General features: G+C 42.8%; 1 non-coding gene across 1 annotated transcript; it reads left to right on the forward strand.

Moving 5' to 3' along the window:
* Positions 1 to 15,633: 15,633 nt before the first annotated feature.
* LOC128626766 (small nucleolar RNA SNORA48) lies at positions 15,634 to 15,768 on the forward strand. The gene has a single exon (XR_008390834.1). It is a non-coding gene; the product is annotated as a small nucleolar RNA SNORA48 (small nucleolar RNA).
* The last annotated feature ends 496 nt before the right edge of the window (positions 15,769 to 16,264 follow it).

The following is a 16,264-nucleotide window of genomic DNA, read 5'->3' on the forward strand; positions in this document are numbered from 1 at the left end:
ATATTAGTTTCAGTTTAGTTTTGTTTGTGTTTCTTTTAGATTCCATATGTAAATGAAACCATAGTGCATTTGTCTTTTTCTGACTTATTTCATTTAATAATTTCCAGGTCCATCCATTTTGTCACAAATGACAAGATTTCATCCTTTTTATGGCTGAGTAATATTCTATTCTATTTATATGTCATGTCTCCTTTATTCATGCATCTGTTGATGGACTGATGGACGCCTAGTTTGCTTCCATATCTTGGCCATTGTAAATAATGCCTCGATGAACATAGGGGTGCATATATCTTTTTGAATTATTGTTTTTGTTTTTGATAGATACTCGGAAGTAGAATTTATGGATTGTGCAGTAGTTCTAATTTTAATTTCTAAAGAGTCTACAGCCCTGGCTGGTGTAGCTCAGTGGATTGAGTGTGGACCTGCAAACCAAAGGATTACAGTTCGATTCCCAGTTAGAGCATATGCCTGGGTTGCAGGCCAGTTCCCAACAGGGAATGCATGAGAGGCAACCATACATTGATATTTCTCTCCCTCACTCCTTCCCTTACCCTCTAAAGATAAATAAAAAAATTTTTAAAAGTCTACATATTGTTTTCCATAGTGGCTCAGAGCTTTTTGAGTAGATAGCAAACATTGTGGCAAAAACCAAGTTCCCTTCCTCTTGAAAATGAGAAGTTAGGTGGTGGTCATCGGGGTGGGAGAAGAGCAAGCGATGGCATCCACAGTGCCAACTTTAGGAAAGCACTCAATCTGAGGCTTGTGCGAATGCAGGATTAGCACATAAGCCTGGCAGCCTCCTTGGATTTTTGTGCCCCTGGGCACCTTGCTTACCTCACCCTCATCCTGGCTCAGTAGGCGCGTTGGGCTACCTGGCAGTCACCTTGGCTTAGTGGTCTAGGTGACCAGCTACAGAATTTGCTGTTAGAGGGTGCAGTCTAGCACATTAAGCAGGAATGTGTGGGGGATACTCATGGACCAATATGACTCTTTATGCAATGAAACCGAAGCTCAAAACGGAAGTGTTTTATTAACCTACTGGCCAAATCCGGCTCCAGCCCCTGGTTTTGACATTTTTAAAAACAGAACTGGAAAAGAATATGCAACAGATCACATGTGACCCACAAAGCCTAAAATACTCTCTGGCTCTTTACAGAGAAGCTCTTTGAGCCCTATAAAAATGGAAAGATTTTTAATTTGCACATATTTTTAGAAGATGAGACTGGGAGATTCAATGTAGTATGGCTTGAGGCAATAATTTTTTTAAAATTTGTTTTATGAGTGTTCCCCCAAAGAGCTGTGTCTCTCTAAAATCTGGTTGCACATATAATAGACATTATGCCCCTTTCAAGTGAAAGAAATCAAACTGTAAAGCCCAAAAGAATGCATTGGTTCATATAGACAAACCAGAGAAAGGCCAGGCATGAAACCAGCCCGAGGGCTGGCTGGGTCTAGAGATTGGAATACCACTGAGACCTGTACCCACGCAGGCTGCATTGTCTCCACAGGTCTGTGGAGCCCTCATTAGGGCTTTTCCAGAATGGTAGGGAACAAGGCTCAGGCCACCAGAAGGCTCCCCATCCAGTGCTGCAATCAGAGAGGCAAAAAGGAGCCTCCTTTCCGGTTACAGGTCTGGCCATTGACGAGCCCTGGACCAGCATCATGGCCAGGGAGGGAGAGGTACCCTGTGACTCACCTGGCCACGGGCAAGCTCTGGGGCCAGGGAGAGGCAAGATCTATTACCAGAGACAGTGAGGAGCAACTATAGCACAGCTGTGACCTTGATTCATCATTGACACCTGCCCCAGTTGTGTCTACCTCAATATACTTTTCAAAATAGTTTTACAACTTTATTTGACAATCAGTAGTTAATTTTCATCCACATGTACTGTTTGTAGATTTTTTAAAGTACATAGGTGATGAATGTATAGAGTTTTTTTGTGAATCTTCATCCTCATTATATTTTCTGGACCACTGCACCCACATTCCTTCCTCATTTGGCCCAGACAGCTTTGTTGAGTCTGGTGTCATTGGCTACATCTGGAGTTCCCATCTCTTTCATGGCCAATTTCTGGATCTCTGTGAGTGCCCGAGGGCACGCTTCCTGAAACCCACTCCATGGATGCGCTTGCGAATGTTGCTGGTGGTCTCTCTGGTCACTACCCCATTGATGGCCGAACAGCCCCTCTTCTCACCACCCTTCTTCATGGGAACCACTATGCAGGACTCACGTTGGAAAAGCTTCCTTGGGGTCCTTTAGTTTGGAATCACGTGGGATTTTCCAGCCCTTCCATGTCTGCAGATGAAGCTTTTAGCCTATGCAATTTTCATGGGTTTAAAATTAACTGCTTTTTTCTGATTGATGTATCAGATTGGCCCCTCTACCCGTGTTTCTACAGTTTTATCACATTGTTTGGAGCTGTGCTTTACTGGGCAGCTCTTCCTGTGCTGCGGGCTTACCATGGAAGAGCTGCTGGGGGAACTTTGATTAATCCTCCCCGATGGCCGGGCACCGCTCCTGGGTTTCTGGCCTGGCCAGAGAGCCCTGTGGCAAGCATTACATTTCCGAGTCTAGACTCTCCGAGTCCTGTAATGGCAGGAATGATTCTGTCTTGCTAATTAATTTTTAGTGTGGCTTGTAGATGATGCTCATGAAACAAGTGAAATGTGACAGGCTTACAATCCGTAAAGAAGCCTGAGTAAAAGCAGCCATTCCCTAGCTGGTTAACTCTATTTGGGGCTTACTGCCAGATTGAGCCTCCGGCCTTAAAACACTTGCTAGGAGAACTCGTTCTCCGCCGTTTTGTCTGACAGTTTGTCGTAATTTCCACCATCCATCAAGGGTCAAGTAGTGTATCAAAAATATTTCCCAAGTGTTTATTTTCCCAGCATACATTTTTTTCTTTTTTTAAAAATTTTATTTAGTTATTTTTCAAGTACAGTTTTTTTGTCCATTTCTCCAATCCCAGCCTCCCCTGCCCCTTGCTCCCCACCTCCCTCCCATTCCCACCCCCCTTAATTCTCGTCCCTGTGTCCTTCCTATTTGTTCCTCCAAATCCCTCCCCCTTTTTCCCCTTAAATTCCCTTCCCTCTCCCCTCTGGTCACTGTCCCCTTGTTCTCTATTTCAGTGTCTTTGTTTTTATTCTGCTTGCTTGTTTGTTTTGTTGTTTAGCTTCCTGTTAAAGGTGAGATCCAGCGTAAATTTTGGAGGCAGCATCCGCAGTTTGGAAGGAATTGTAGTAATTCGGTTCTGCTTTGTCACCCGATTGCTTTGAGGGCCTTCAGCTTAGCCTCTTGTAGGTCACCCTCTGGGTCTTCCCACAGCTCTGGTCATGAGAAAGCTTCCTTGCTGGTGCTCTGGCGTCTGCTTTCCTGTCGGCGCTGGTTCGGTTCTGCGAGGGCGGGGCACAGCAAACGGCCGCTGTATCCTGATTCCTCCTACCCAGTTGTCTTCGCTCCAGATGAATTTTAAAGGCATGTTAGACAAGGAAATGTCTATTGGGTGATACATTTTCATTGTTTTTCTGCAATAAACTAGTTTCTACTTTTTGAAGCTTCTTTTTAGGGTCCTGAAATGGTCAGTGGTGCCTAGACACACAAACTCAAAAATATCACCTTTCAGTAAAAGCTTTCCCTTTTTTTAAATTGAATTTATTGGCATGGCATTGGTAAATAAAATTATATAGGTTTCAGGTGTACAATTCTACAATACACCATTTGTATATTGATCGTATTGTGTGTGTAATGCCCTAAGTCAAGTATCCTTCCATCACCAGTTACTTCTCCAACTCCCTCCTCTCCCTCCCTCCCCTCCCCTCCCCTCCTGTAACCAGCATACCATTGTCTGTGTCCATGAGTCCTTCTTCTTTTTTTCTTGGCTTAATCCCTTCATCCTTCTCAACTAGCCCCCAACCCCCTCCCCTCGGACAGCTGTCAGTCTGTTCTCTGTATCTGAGAGTCTATTTCCACTTTGTTAGTCTCTTTTGTTCATTAAAGTCCACATATAAGTGAAATCATATGGCACTTATCTTTCTCTGACTGGTTTATTTCACTTTGCACAATACTCTCCAGATCTATCCTTGCTGTCTCAAAAGGTAAGATCTCCTTTTTATGGCCAAGTAGTATTCCATTGTGTAAATGTACCACAGCTTTTTTTAAAAAATATTTTATTTATTTATCTTTAGAGGGGAAGGGAAGGAGAGAGGGAGAGAAACATCAATGTATGGTTGCCTTTCATGCATCCCCTGCTGGGAACTGTCCTGCAGGGAACCAGCCTGCAACCCCGGTATGTGCCCTGACTGGGTATCGAACCGTGATTGTCTGGTTCGGAGGCCCGCGCTCAATCCACTGAGCCATACCAGCCAGGGCCCTGTACCACAGCTTTTTTTATTCTCTCATCCACTGATGGGCACTGGGCTGTTTCCTAATCTTGGCTATTGTAAATAACACTGCTCTGGACATAGGGGTGCTTACATTCTTTCAAATTAGTGTTTCAATTACATTTAATGACTCTTGGTGAAACATGAAAAAGAACAACTCTTAAAGAAAGAGAATGTGAATTTGTGAAAATTAAGGAAATTCTTAACTACTAAAATAAATCGTTGTAAGGGTTGTATTATTAGAACGTAAAAAAGGCCAGACAAGTTCACTGTTGGAACAATGGTTTGCTTTAAACCATTGAAGCTGTGTTAGGCACATGTGAGTGTTACCAGGTGACCACTTAGCTGTGGGTAGTGCAAGTATATTAATAGCTGTTGGACATCAGTCTATTGCTCCTGGGTTAATCCCAGCATATGTCATAGAAAAGCATAATTTTGTCCTGAAGATAAAATTATACTTTAAGTTATTAAAGTAACATATACAATTGGTTAAAAAATCAACTGACATAAAATGGTTTTAAATAAGAAGTTAAAATCTGCCCTGGTTGGTATGGCTCAGTGGTTTGAGTGCCGGCCTGCAAACCAAAGAGTCACCAGTTTGATTCCCAGTCAGGGCACATGTCTGGGTTGGGGCCCATGTCTCTGGTGGGGAGGTGTGCAAGAGGCAACCACACATTCATGTTTCTCTTCCTCTCTTTCTCCTTCTCCCTCTTTCTCTAAGAAATAAAAATGAAAAAAGAAGTAAAAACCTCCCATTCTATCCTTAGTACTTCTCCAGAGGTAGTCACTTCTTGACTGTTCTAGTTTTAATTCTAAAATGGTGGCTACTTCCAGACCAAATAATATTCTTATTTCTCTGTTTTTTTATGTATCAGATTTAGACTGTATTAGTCAATTTTCTAATATAAAAGATGACTCCCACCTTTTGGTCCTGCCTCTTTCATTGAGTTTGTTAATTATATTATTACTTTGCTTCTTTTGGAGGTGGTTACTTTTACAACTCTAAATAATATACTTAAACATCTATTTTTATTTCATCAACCTTAGACAGAATGTATCTATTAATACCCAATGGAACCAGCCTTCTTTTCTCCCAGTGAATTTTGCCTCCTTGTATTAATGACCCTCTCACTGGGATAGGGATGAACTGTGTACCTGATAGAGTGTTGCAGAAATGATGGTGTATGACTTTCAAGGTTAAGTCATAAAAAGTGTTGTGGCTTCTGCCTTGCTCCCTCTTGAATCATTCGCTCTGGGGGAAGTGTGCTGTCCTGTCAGGAGGATACTCCAGCAGCCCCAAGTGGAAGTGCGTGTGGCAAAGAACAAAGACTTCCTTGCAGTAGCTGGCACCGAATTTGCCAGCTATCTAATGAACCATTTAAAAAGCAGATTATCCAGCCCCAGTCAAGCCCACAGATGCTTGCAGCTTGAAGCCAACTTTTTTTAATTGCCCTTTTAAAAAATGGATTCTTTTCTCCTCACTAGAGGATATGCTTATTGATTTCAGAAAGAGGGGAAGGGAGAGAGAGAGACAAGGAGAGAAACATCAATGTGAGAAAGAAACATCGATCAGTGGCTTCTTGGACATACCCCAACTGGGGACGGAACCCACAACCTGGGCATGTGCCCTGACTAGAATAGAACCTGTGACCTTTCCATTTCCAGGACAATGCTCCAAGTGAGCCACACTGGCCAGGGCTGAAGCCAACTTCTTGACAGCAACCTCACAAGAAATCTGAGTTTGAAGCACTACACTAATTGGCTCCTGAATTCATTTTTTGTTTCTTTTTATTATTGTTATTTGTTTGTTTCCTCCATTGCCTCAAATGAAGAGACAGGAGTTTGTTTTTTAATACTCACCTGAGGACATTACTTTCATTGCTTTTAGAGAGAGAAGAAGGAAGAGAGAGAGAGAAACCTTGATTCGTTGCCTTCTCATACATGACCTGACCAAGGAATGAACCCATAACCTGGATATGTGCCCTGAGTGGGAATTGAACCTATGACCTTTCGGTTCACAGGATGATTCTCTAATCAACTGAGCCACACCTGCCAGGGCTGGCTCCTGAATTCCTGACCCCAAAATTCTGTGCAATAAGAAATGCTTATTGGTCAATGTCTGGTGAAGATGGTGGCAGAGATAAACACGGATTGCCTCTTCACACAACCCATCAAAATTACAACTAAAATATAGAACAATCATCACTCAGAACCACTAGAAAAAAGAGTTGAATGGAAGTCTGACAACTATGGAATTAAAGAAACCACACCTATCCTTAAAGACTGGTAGGAGGGATGGAGACACAGGACTGGCTGGTCCCACATTTATATGTGGTAGATAAAAATTCGGGAGGGATTTCTCAGGAGCAAGGATTCTCAGCTCCACACCAGGTACCTCAGCCCAGGGTTCTGGTGCTAGTAAGACAGTCACCACAACTTCTGGCTGCAAAAACCAGCAGGATGGAATCAGTGGGAGAAACTTCTAGAGTCCCAAGCAGTTCCCCTTAAAGAACCCACACACAGACTTACTCAGACTCATTCCCTCTGAGCTCCAGCACTGGGGTAGCAGCTTGAAAGGCACCAGTGGCATACAGGGAGGACCTGAAGTGTCTGGCATCACAGTGGGTGCTGGGGGACAGCTTTCTCCCAGAAAGACAGGCAGAGGCCATTGTTTCTTTTCTGAGCTCTCCCTCCACAGAGCTGGCAGACTGGTACAATAGCTGACACTCCATCAACCTGGCTAACACTGCTTGTCCTGTCCTGGAGGTCCCCTGAGACTCCACCCCATCCAACTTATAGGCCCTGCCAAACTGTCAAGCATGACTTTTCTGTATGAATGGCTGGTCTTGACTCACGCTTCACCACTTCCTAAATCCTGTCAAACAAGCAACAGCTGGCCTCAGTGAGCCCCAGGCCCAGCATGAGCAGCAGCCAGCCAAGATTCACAGATTAACCTTCACCTGGAAATCTCCAGGCCCAGGACAAGTAGCAGCCACCTCAGAGTGCTTTATAGCTCAGGCAGGGTGGTCCTGGGAAGAACACAGGAGGGTGCTGACCATGGCTTGAACCACCTGGGAAATCCCAGAGCCTGTGCACCCACTGGGCAGCTGAAGACAATATTGGAGCTCTACCACCCTGCCCCTGCACAGCTGATCCTCCAGGGAGGGCAGAGATTGGTAGTAAGTGGTCATAGCTAGTCCTTGCAGCTGACTGGCCTGGGTAAATCTCTCCCATTGACCTGCCAACAGCAGCCAAGGCTCTGGAGGGAGTGGGGGGTGCTGGGTGGAGGAGGGCAAAGGGGGAAAAATTGGGACAACTGTAATAGCAAAATCCATAAAATATAATTAAAACGAAGGAGGAAATACTTATTGGTCTTTTGGTTACTGTTCATTTTTGCGGGGGCTACAATACTGTTTTGTGCAGCGATATATAACTAATGCATACCTTCTAGTAAAATGATGCGATTTCCCCCTTCCAAGTAGCCTCCCCCGTTTCCGAACCCCTTCTCTTCTCTTCCAGTTTCTGTGCTAGTTTATGATATTTATATTCTGTATTTTAGCTATAATTACAAAATGTAACCACCCATGCTTAATTTGTCTGTTCTCAAGTTGGAAATAAAAGTAGCCTTTAAATCATAATGCTGAAGTGGAAACCAGGGACCGGCCAGTGTACACCATAGAAATGGTCTGTCTAGCAGCGTCTGTGTCTCACCTTTACAGATCATGGCGGGGGGCATGGGAAGAAACCCTTATTGACCAAAAGTATCTCTGTGTTTATTCCTGAAGTTTCTTTAATTTTGTTAGAACAGGGATGTTGCTAAGGGGGGAGGCTAATAGTTTATTAGCAAGGTTATAAACTATTTAAAATCATTTACATTTTAGTAGGAATTGTCCTAATTAGCTTTCCAGTTTCTAGAAGAGATTGGCCAATACTTGCATATATAGTATATGGGTGAAAGGGGGGCTCTTTGATAAAGCTGCTAAATCCAGTGACTGAAAATAACCTCGCAGGGTGATCTGACCGTAATTTCCTAAATGGGCAGGTCACACACCGCAGGTGTGTAACATCTTTAGTAAAAGGCTTGCCTCTGCCTTGAGCAAGCCCTGTTCATTGCTCTGTGCATCCAGGTTAACAGACCTTTGAAATATCTCTTTTTCAGACCCCCCAGAAGCTTAGCTACTCTCAAGAGAGTACATGACCTTGGGGACGATCCTATTGTCGCATCTCTGCCTTGCTTCCTTTCACTTTCATGTAATCTTCCTGACATTCCCTCCTTAATTCCCAAGTGGATAAAACACACTGCAAAACTGTCATTCTCAGGAGTGGTTAGATCTGATTGGTTCAAATAAACTATTATAAAAAAATCCCTACAGGTTTGGATGTTTCTTATGTCGAAAACAGGAGCATGGGCAGTTATGGGGAAGACGGAAACAAGGCTTTTCCAACGTGATGTCAAGGACTTGCCAGAGGAAGACGTCTAAATACAAAAGGACTTCAAGTAAGGGAAGTCAGAGCTAAGTGAAGAAAAATGTTCCACTATTTTGATGTCATTTTACTCATCTCTCCCAGAGACTGAATCTCAGTTCTCTTCTTTTTCTTCCCTCTCTTTCACACTGCATGTGTGTCATCTCCTCTGTCTCTTCCTGCTTCTAGACCGGGGCTGCTTGGGAACTGGGCTGCGTCTGGTTGAACTTGCTCTTCCCAGTGTGGAGTATGGTGCCTGCACGCAGTGTGGTTCTTACTAAACACCTGAACCACTACTGAGCTGCATAATTCTACCCGACTTTCAATTTTACCTTAAATTATAACCTTCCTGTAATTTGCCTTACTTTTTTTTCATATTCGGGAAAACTTGTTATTCAGAGTATTCTTATGCTATTTTATTTTAATAATCAAAAGTAGCTTTGAGTCGATAAGAAACTATCAGTCTGTTTCTTTTTCTCTAGCTGAGATGTTAACTTTCTTTAATACTGTCTCTGGGGAAGGGGGAGATTAAGCTTGCTAGATAAAATTCAGGATGCTCATTAGAAAAACTTTAGATCAACAATGAATACATTTTTCATATATGTATGTCCCAATTGTTTTTTTTTACCTCAAATTTTAATATGACTGGGTATCCTCAAATTTTTTCCTCTTTTTTCTGAATCTAGCAACCCCAGGAGCTCCTCCTGGTCAATCTAATATTCTATCTAAAAGGGCCTGAAGCTTAGGTTCTACAGAATCTGATGGAGAGGGAGCGTTGTTGATGCCAGGATCTGACTCAGATGTGATCTACGAGGTTAGTGCTCCTCTCTTCCCATAGAACCAACTAAATACAACCAGAAGCCAAAGTCTATCCAGCCGAGAGTGCATGTTAGTAGCCTGCTTTCTTTCCCACCTTTCTTTCAAACTGATAGGCTGTGTACAGACAGTACTGACCTGCTAAAAGATGCCGGTGTGGACAGGAGTGTGGAAGTACAAGTTCCTAGGTCTTGTTCATGGGATTCTGAAGAACAAATATAAAGGGTCTTATAAAGTTTCTTCTAATACTGTACCCTTTGAAATCCTTCTCAAGTGAGGAAATTCTACACTTTTTCATATTTACTGGGGACATAAGTGGGGAGTAGAAAGCAAAATGTTTTTTCTAGTTTCTTCTTCAGGTCTCCAAAACATACATTATGACTAATGATTTCTATTTTCCCCCCTGTATCCCTTTTCTGGGTTTATTGCTGACCCTAAAACTTGGGTACTGCATGGAATTCCTGTGAGTCCAGACGTGTTGCCGGATATAAGTGTGAGGTAGCGTGCCCTTGACAGTGAGGTTGGTAGCCATGCATAAAATGTATCCCCAAATTTTATAGCAGCCCTTGCCCACCAGGACCATGTCGAGCATCTGAGCAGCAATGAGGCTACTTAGGATTCTGACACCAATTCCAAGGTATTTTCCAGCACCACCAAGCAATTCTCTGACATCAACTGGGTGTCCTACAGTTCATTGTGATTCTGACACCATTTGGAGAGAGCATCAGCTCCCACAGGTTAAAGGCTCATTTCCACAAGACCCCCATAACCCCCACCACTTCAGATGTCAATGCCAGTCCAGGTTGTCACCTGCGCATCTGACTACCCAGAGATAGGTTGGAAGTTTTAAAGACTTCTTCTCTGGGTTAGACTGATTTGGAAGAGCAGGTCACAGAACTCAGAAACACTTTGCTTACTAGCTTACCTGTTTATCATAAAAGGATGTAGAACTCAGGAAGAGCCAAGTGGAGGAGATGCATTAGGGCAACATACGGGAAAACGTGCAGAAATTCCCTGCCCTCTCCAAGACCACCCACTATTCTCCCAACACCTCTACTCGATCACCAGCCTGGAAGCTCACTGAACCTCATCCTTTGGGTTGTTAAGGAGGCTTCATTACATTGGCATGATTGATTCAGTCATTGGCCATTGGAGACTGATTCAACCACCAGCTCCTCTCACTGAAAGTTCTAAACCTCAGAACTCTGAGGTTCTAATCACATGATTGGCTCCTCTGGCATCTACACATCCCTAGATGTTTTCCAAAAGTCACCCAATTAACATAAAAGACACATTTATGCTCTCATCACCTAGGAAATGCCAAGGATTTTAGGAGCTCTGTGCCAGAACAGATGAAGAACAAATATATATTTCATTTATGAGTCACCATATCACAATACTGGTTCCCCTTTCCCTGCCCTACCCTTCCCCGCTCCCAGTCTTTGTGGTGGAGGCAGCTCTGTAGTGATCACACTCCTAGTTCACCGAGTAGAAAGCAGGCTGGCCAGGACACTTTTGGTGGGTGTTCTGGGTTCCGTGGCACAGCCACCTCACCAGGTGAGCTCACATGTCCTCCTCAGGGGTTCATGCTTTGGAGATGGCTGCAGTTCACAGATGTTGGGGCAGGGTGCTGGGACAGAGCCCAGGCCATGGAGAGGGGGTGGAGGCCATCTTTCGCCTGACCACCCTCTCCCCCTGCCTTGTTCAAGACCATAAATTAATTCTTGCCATGTATTTTGGAGTCATTTCCCAATGACGTGTGGGTTTGGAGGGACTGGGCTTGGAGTTAGACTGACATTCTATGTATATTATCTTTTAGGTAGGGGATTTTTAAACTTTCCTTCCTAGGTTTTAGTACTTGGTGGTAGAGATAATGCCAACAGTGTGAATGAAAAGCTAGTTTTTTTTTAGTGATCGTTGCTTTACATAGGAATTTTATGACAGCTTCAGTATTAATTACTGCCTTACTAAGCAGTGGCAAAGCACTTTGTGTCTCTATTGAGGTAACAACATTTAACAGTTAAAAGACCTTAAACTTAAAAATAAACCTAGTTCTTAGTAACGAGTTTAATATGTTAAAAGTAGAATGCCATATACATTAAATTATATTTTGTTCTGTCAAATAACTGGCTTTTAGGAATCAGTCTTTTCATATCTGGCATAATTTGGGGGCGGAAGACTAGATTTGTCTGTTCCTGAGCTTTGACTGCATTACTGAAATAATCCACAAGATGGCAGCAGAGAAATATTTATTTAAATTTATCATCCACAGAGAGAGAGAGGTTGTTAGAAGTCCAGTTTAACAAAAAAGAGGCTAATCTGTAATTTGGACCTTTCTAGCATAAAGTAGTCAGTGAGAATTTTCAAACAATTTCTCAGGTCTATTACAGCAGAGGTAATGAGTATTTAATTTTCTTTATCCATCTAAAAATTGTTTTCCTTACCACATTTTGCAGTGAAAGTCAGATCTTTATAAAAGTGATACAGTGTACACGGCAGTCTATGTGTTTCTGTCATAAGTAATCTTAGAAAATATGGGAAGGGTAAACTTTGGAATCTTACTAAGTGTGTTCTGTGTGGTGAGACTCCATCACTTAGGAACAAGCAAGAAAGTGTTCCCAGGTCTTGGGGCCTGAGCTTATGGGGGAAACGATGGTGGGTAGAGTCGGAAGAGAGGGAGTTCAGGGGAACAAGGACGTTTCTATAGAGACTGCAGTTTTCACTTAAATTTATATTATCTTTACATTATTGGCTTCGTGTGGATTACTGGAGTTAATAGGTATTTAGTTACAGGTGCTTTTGAGTCAAAAGAAAATAAATTGTTTTTTCTGTGAACCACCTTAGTTTTCTAATTTTAGGGGTCCATATTTCTTATGAAGTGATAAAGAGCATAATATAAGTCTCTTCTATAGATATAATTAATTACAAATTAATTACCATTACTCTGACATTTATTACTTTGGATTTCATTATGCCTGAAGCTCGGAGAACTTAATTATATACACAGATGCATGCACACACACATGTGAACATGGTTTTTGTTTATAGACATAGTAGCGCCCTGGCTGGTGTGTCTTAGTGGATCGATTGCTGGCCTGAGAGCCAAAGGGTCACCAGTTCCCAGTCAGGGCACATGCTTGGGTTGCAGGCCAGGTCCCCAGTAGGGGGCGCACAAGAGGTAACCACATATCGATGTTTCCCTCTTTTTCTCCCTCCTTTCCCCTTTCTCTAAAAATACATAAATAAAATCTTCAAAAAAAAATAGATACTTGTCACAAACTTAAAAAACTTACAGGAATATATGAAGTAGGAGGTGAAGTCCCCCATAGTTTCCTGAAGCAGTCTGTTAATATCTTCCTAAATATTTCTCTATGTAAAGACATTTACATTTTTAATGAAGTGAGAAGGTACGTAAGTTTTACATTTATCATGGACATCTTTCCATGTGCAATTTTTATAAGCTATGTATTATTCCATTTTGTGTTTGTGTGACAATTTCTTTAACTGCATCTATTTATGTATGCTGCTTTCCATGTTACTTTTTGTTGCTATAACAACAATACTGTACCAAACAACTTTGTGTGTTTATCCCTGTGTACGTAAAATCTCAACTTTTGACCAAATAACATTTTCAAAACCTGAACACCTACCACTGAAATGAGTAATAACATACTACAATTGTGTTAGGGGCAGAGTGAGCAGAGCTTGTACGTTAAACATAGGAACATGTTGATAAATTCTTTCTCTTTTAAAACCATTAGAGTGAAGACTGCGCTTGAACCGTGGCAACAAAGGACAGAAGACACGCTTTCTCGAGTTTGCAGAGCGGTGATAATTATCCAAGCCCTCCTCCCCTTTCCTCACAATGTCTTTACACCTGCGCCGCTCTGACAGCGCAGGCTCACGGTGCACCTGGCCCAGCAGGTTCGGGTGCTGGCTGGCTTCTATCTGGACAGCCAGGCAGCACTGTGATGCGTTGGGATTCTTCCCCGCCTGGGAGATCAAGGAGCTGGAGGTTTGAAGTCGGGGAACTCAGGGACAGCGTATTCTCAAGCAGGGACACAGGACCCTGGAATGCACTCCCTCCCCCGGTCCAGCAGAGCCAGGTCTGTTTGCCTTCAGGGCACTGCGAAGACCCATCTGTTTACTGGAGCGTGTTTCTGAGTGGTCGCCTTATGGCAGCTCCCCTCACCCACTAGCCAGCCGGGGCGGCAGCAGCATCATCTTATCATCTTTGCCACTTCAAGTGGAGGGGCTGATGCTGGCAAAGAATTGTTTTATAATAAGGCTCCACAGCCAAAGGATTCAGACTCTTATTTATTCTGTGTGGCCAGTGGTGAACATTTTATATGAATGGTAGCAATTAAATCCAAGACAACAAAGCATCACGTTTCAAATTCAGAACTCTTTATCTAGCCCATCATTATTTTATTATGTATTGAATGTTATAGCTCACTGTTTATATAAACTGAGGATCTGGTGCCTTTTTTTTTCCTTCTGGCATTGTGTGAACTGGGGAAAAAGATCTGACACCTTAATAAAATCCTAATATTTGCAAGTAAAATGATTAGAGACAACTTCTTCCGAGTACTGTATGTATCTTCTCATTATTCTCACAAGGTAACTTCTCTTTTTGTCCCACTTTTGAATTGTATCTAGTGTTCTAGTCTGGGTTCCCAGCTGAGGGCCTGGTGGCTCAGGGACCCTTTTCAGCTTCTGTATGCACTGAGTGTATTGTTATTTATGACTTTACAAGCCAAATAGCATGGCTCTGTCACTTATAAATAACACTCCAAAGTGTGAAACTACTGAATCTGTACTTCTGCACTGTAGACACTGTGTTTTATGTGTTCTGTATCTCTATGAAGTTTTAACAATAACGAGAACAAAATATAAAACTTTGAGTAACGTGATTTCATTCATTGGACGAGTTTGTATTGTGCCAGGTGCTATTCTTGTCACCGTTTCATAAAAAAAATATAGACACAAATTCTTGTCTTCAGGGTACTGGATTTTCAGTGGGTGGAGACAAATAATAAGCAAATAAATCGATCTTAGCCTATTAGATGGTGATCAATGCCAAGGAGAAAAGCAAAGCCAAGAAAGGGTGCAACTGCATTTTTAAGTGGGGCACTCTATGTAGGCCCTGCTACCAGGATGGATAAGACGATATTTAAACAGTGACTTGAAGAAATAGGTAAATGGGGAGATTGTGACCCAAGTAGGAGGGATAGCAAATGCCAGGACCCCCAGAGAGCAGACGGCCCTGCCAGTGTGTGGTTGGAGGGCAGTGGACAAGGGGGAGAGGCAAGGGGGAGGGAGAAGGGGAGGTACAAGGAGGAGGTGTAAGGGGGAGAGCCATGAGAGCTCAGAGGGCAGAGGTGGGACTTCGGAGGCCCTTGTAGGCCATGCAGGACTTGGCCTTTTCTAGTACTGACTTGGGAGCCATTTAGGATTCTAAGAAGGGAAGGAAAGTGAGTTGATTAGATTTTAAAAGGATTAATGCAGCCCTGGCTGGGTGGCTCAATTGGTTGGACCATGTCCCATATACACTGAAAGGTTGCAGGTTTGATTCCCAGTCAGGGCACAAACCTAGGTTGTAGGTTTAATCCTGGTCGGGGTGCGTTTGGGAGATACCCGATCGATGTTTCTCACATGGATGTCTCTCCCTTTCTTTCTCTTCCTCTTTCTAGAATCAGTAAGCATACCCTCAGGTGAGGATTGTAAAAAAAGGGTCAGTGGAGCGTTGTGTTGAGAGCAGACAGTGTGGCAGGCAGGGAGCTCTGCAGGGGCAGCGGCTGCAGCAGTGGAGGGGACGCCGGCTGACCGAGGCAGAAGCACTGGACGTGGACATGTTGCACGTATTTTGAGGATCTTGCTCACAGGATTTCCAGGTAGAATGGGATCTACCTAATTAATGAGACTCCACTGGAGGAGAGAATTTCCGAAATAATTTAAATGAACGGAGAAGCAAATCCCTGGCAATGGGCGAGACACACCTGACTGTGGTGTTGCTCATACCAGTCAGGGCAGGTGCACAGTCCTTAGTTCATCCTGGCTTGTTGCCTGGGCTGGTGGCTAGAGCTGGCTCATGGCTGGGGCACATTAAATCAATCAATCAATCAATCAATCAATCAGTAAATGGAGAAGCAGAAGAGAGAGGCTTAAAGTGCAGAGTTGAGTGAAATCATCAAGGGGGGGACTTTGGGACATGGGAGGAAGCTAAAGAATTCAGGTAGTTTGTAGCATCTTGATCAAGAGCAAAACTCATTATTTTCCTATTTATTAAATTTATTGGGGTAACATTGATTAATAAAATCACACAAGTTTCAGGTGTACACTTCTGTAATACATTGTCTGTATATTATATTTTGTATTCATCGCTGCAAGTCATTTTTTATTTTTTAATTACAGTTGACATATGGCATTACATTAGTTTCAGGTGTACATCCTTGGGAGTAGATATTATGTAATTTACTAACTGATCATCCTGATAAATCTTGTGCCCATCTGACACCATACATAGTTGTTAGAATATTATTGATAATATTCTCTATACTGTATTCCGTGACTACTCTGTCACAACCAATTTGTACTTCTTAAT

This window comes from Artibeus jamaicensis, unplaced genomic scaffold (genome assembly GCF_021234435.1).
Source record: "Artibeus jamaicensis isolate MK-2021 breed Jamaican fruit bat unplaced genomic scaffold, CSHL_Jam_final scaffold_916, whole genome shotgun sequence".
NCBI classification, from domain to species: Eukaryota; Metazoa; Chordata; class Mammalia; order Chiroptera; family Phyllostomidae; genus Artibeus; species Artibeus jamaicensis.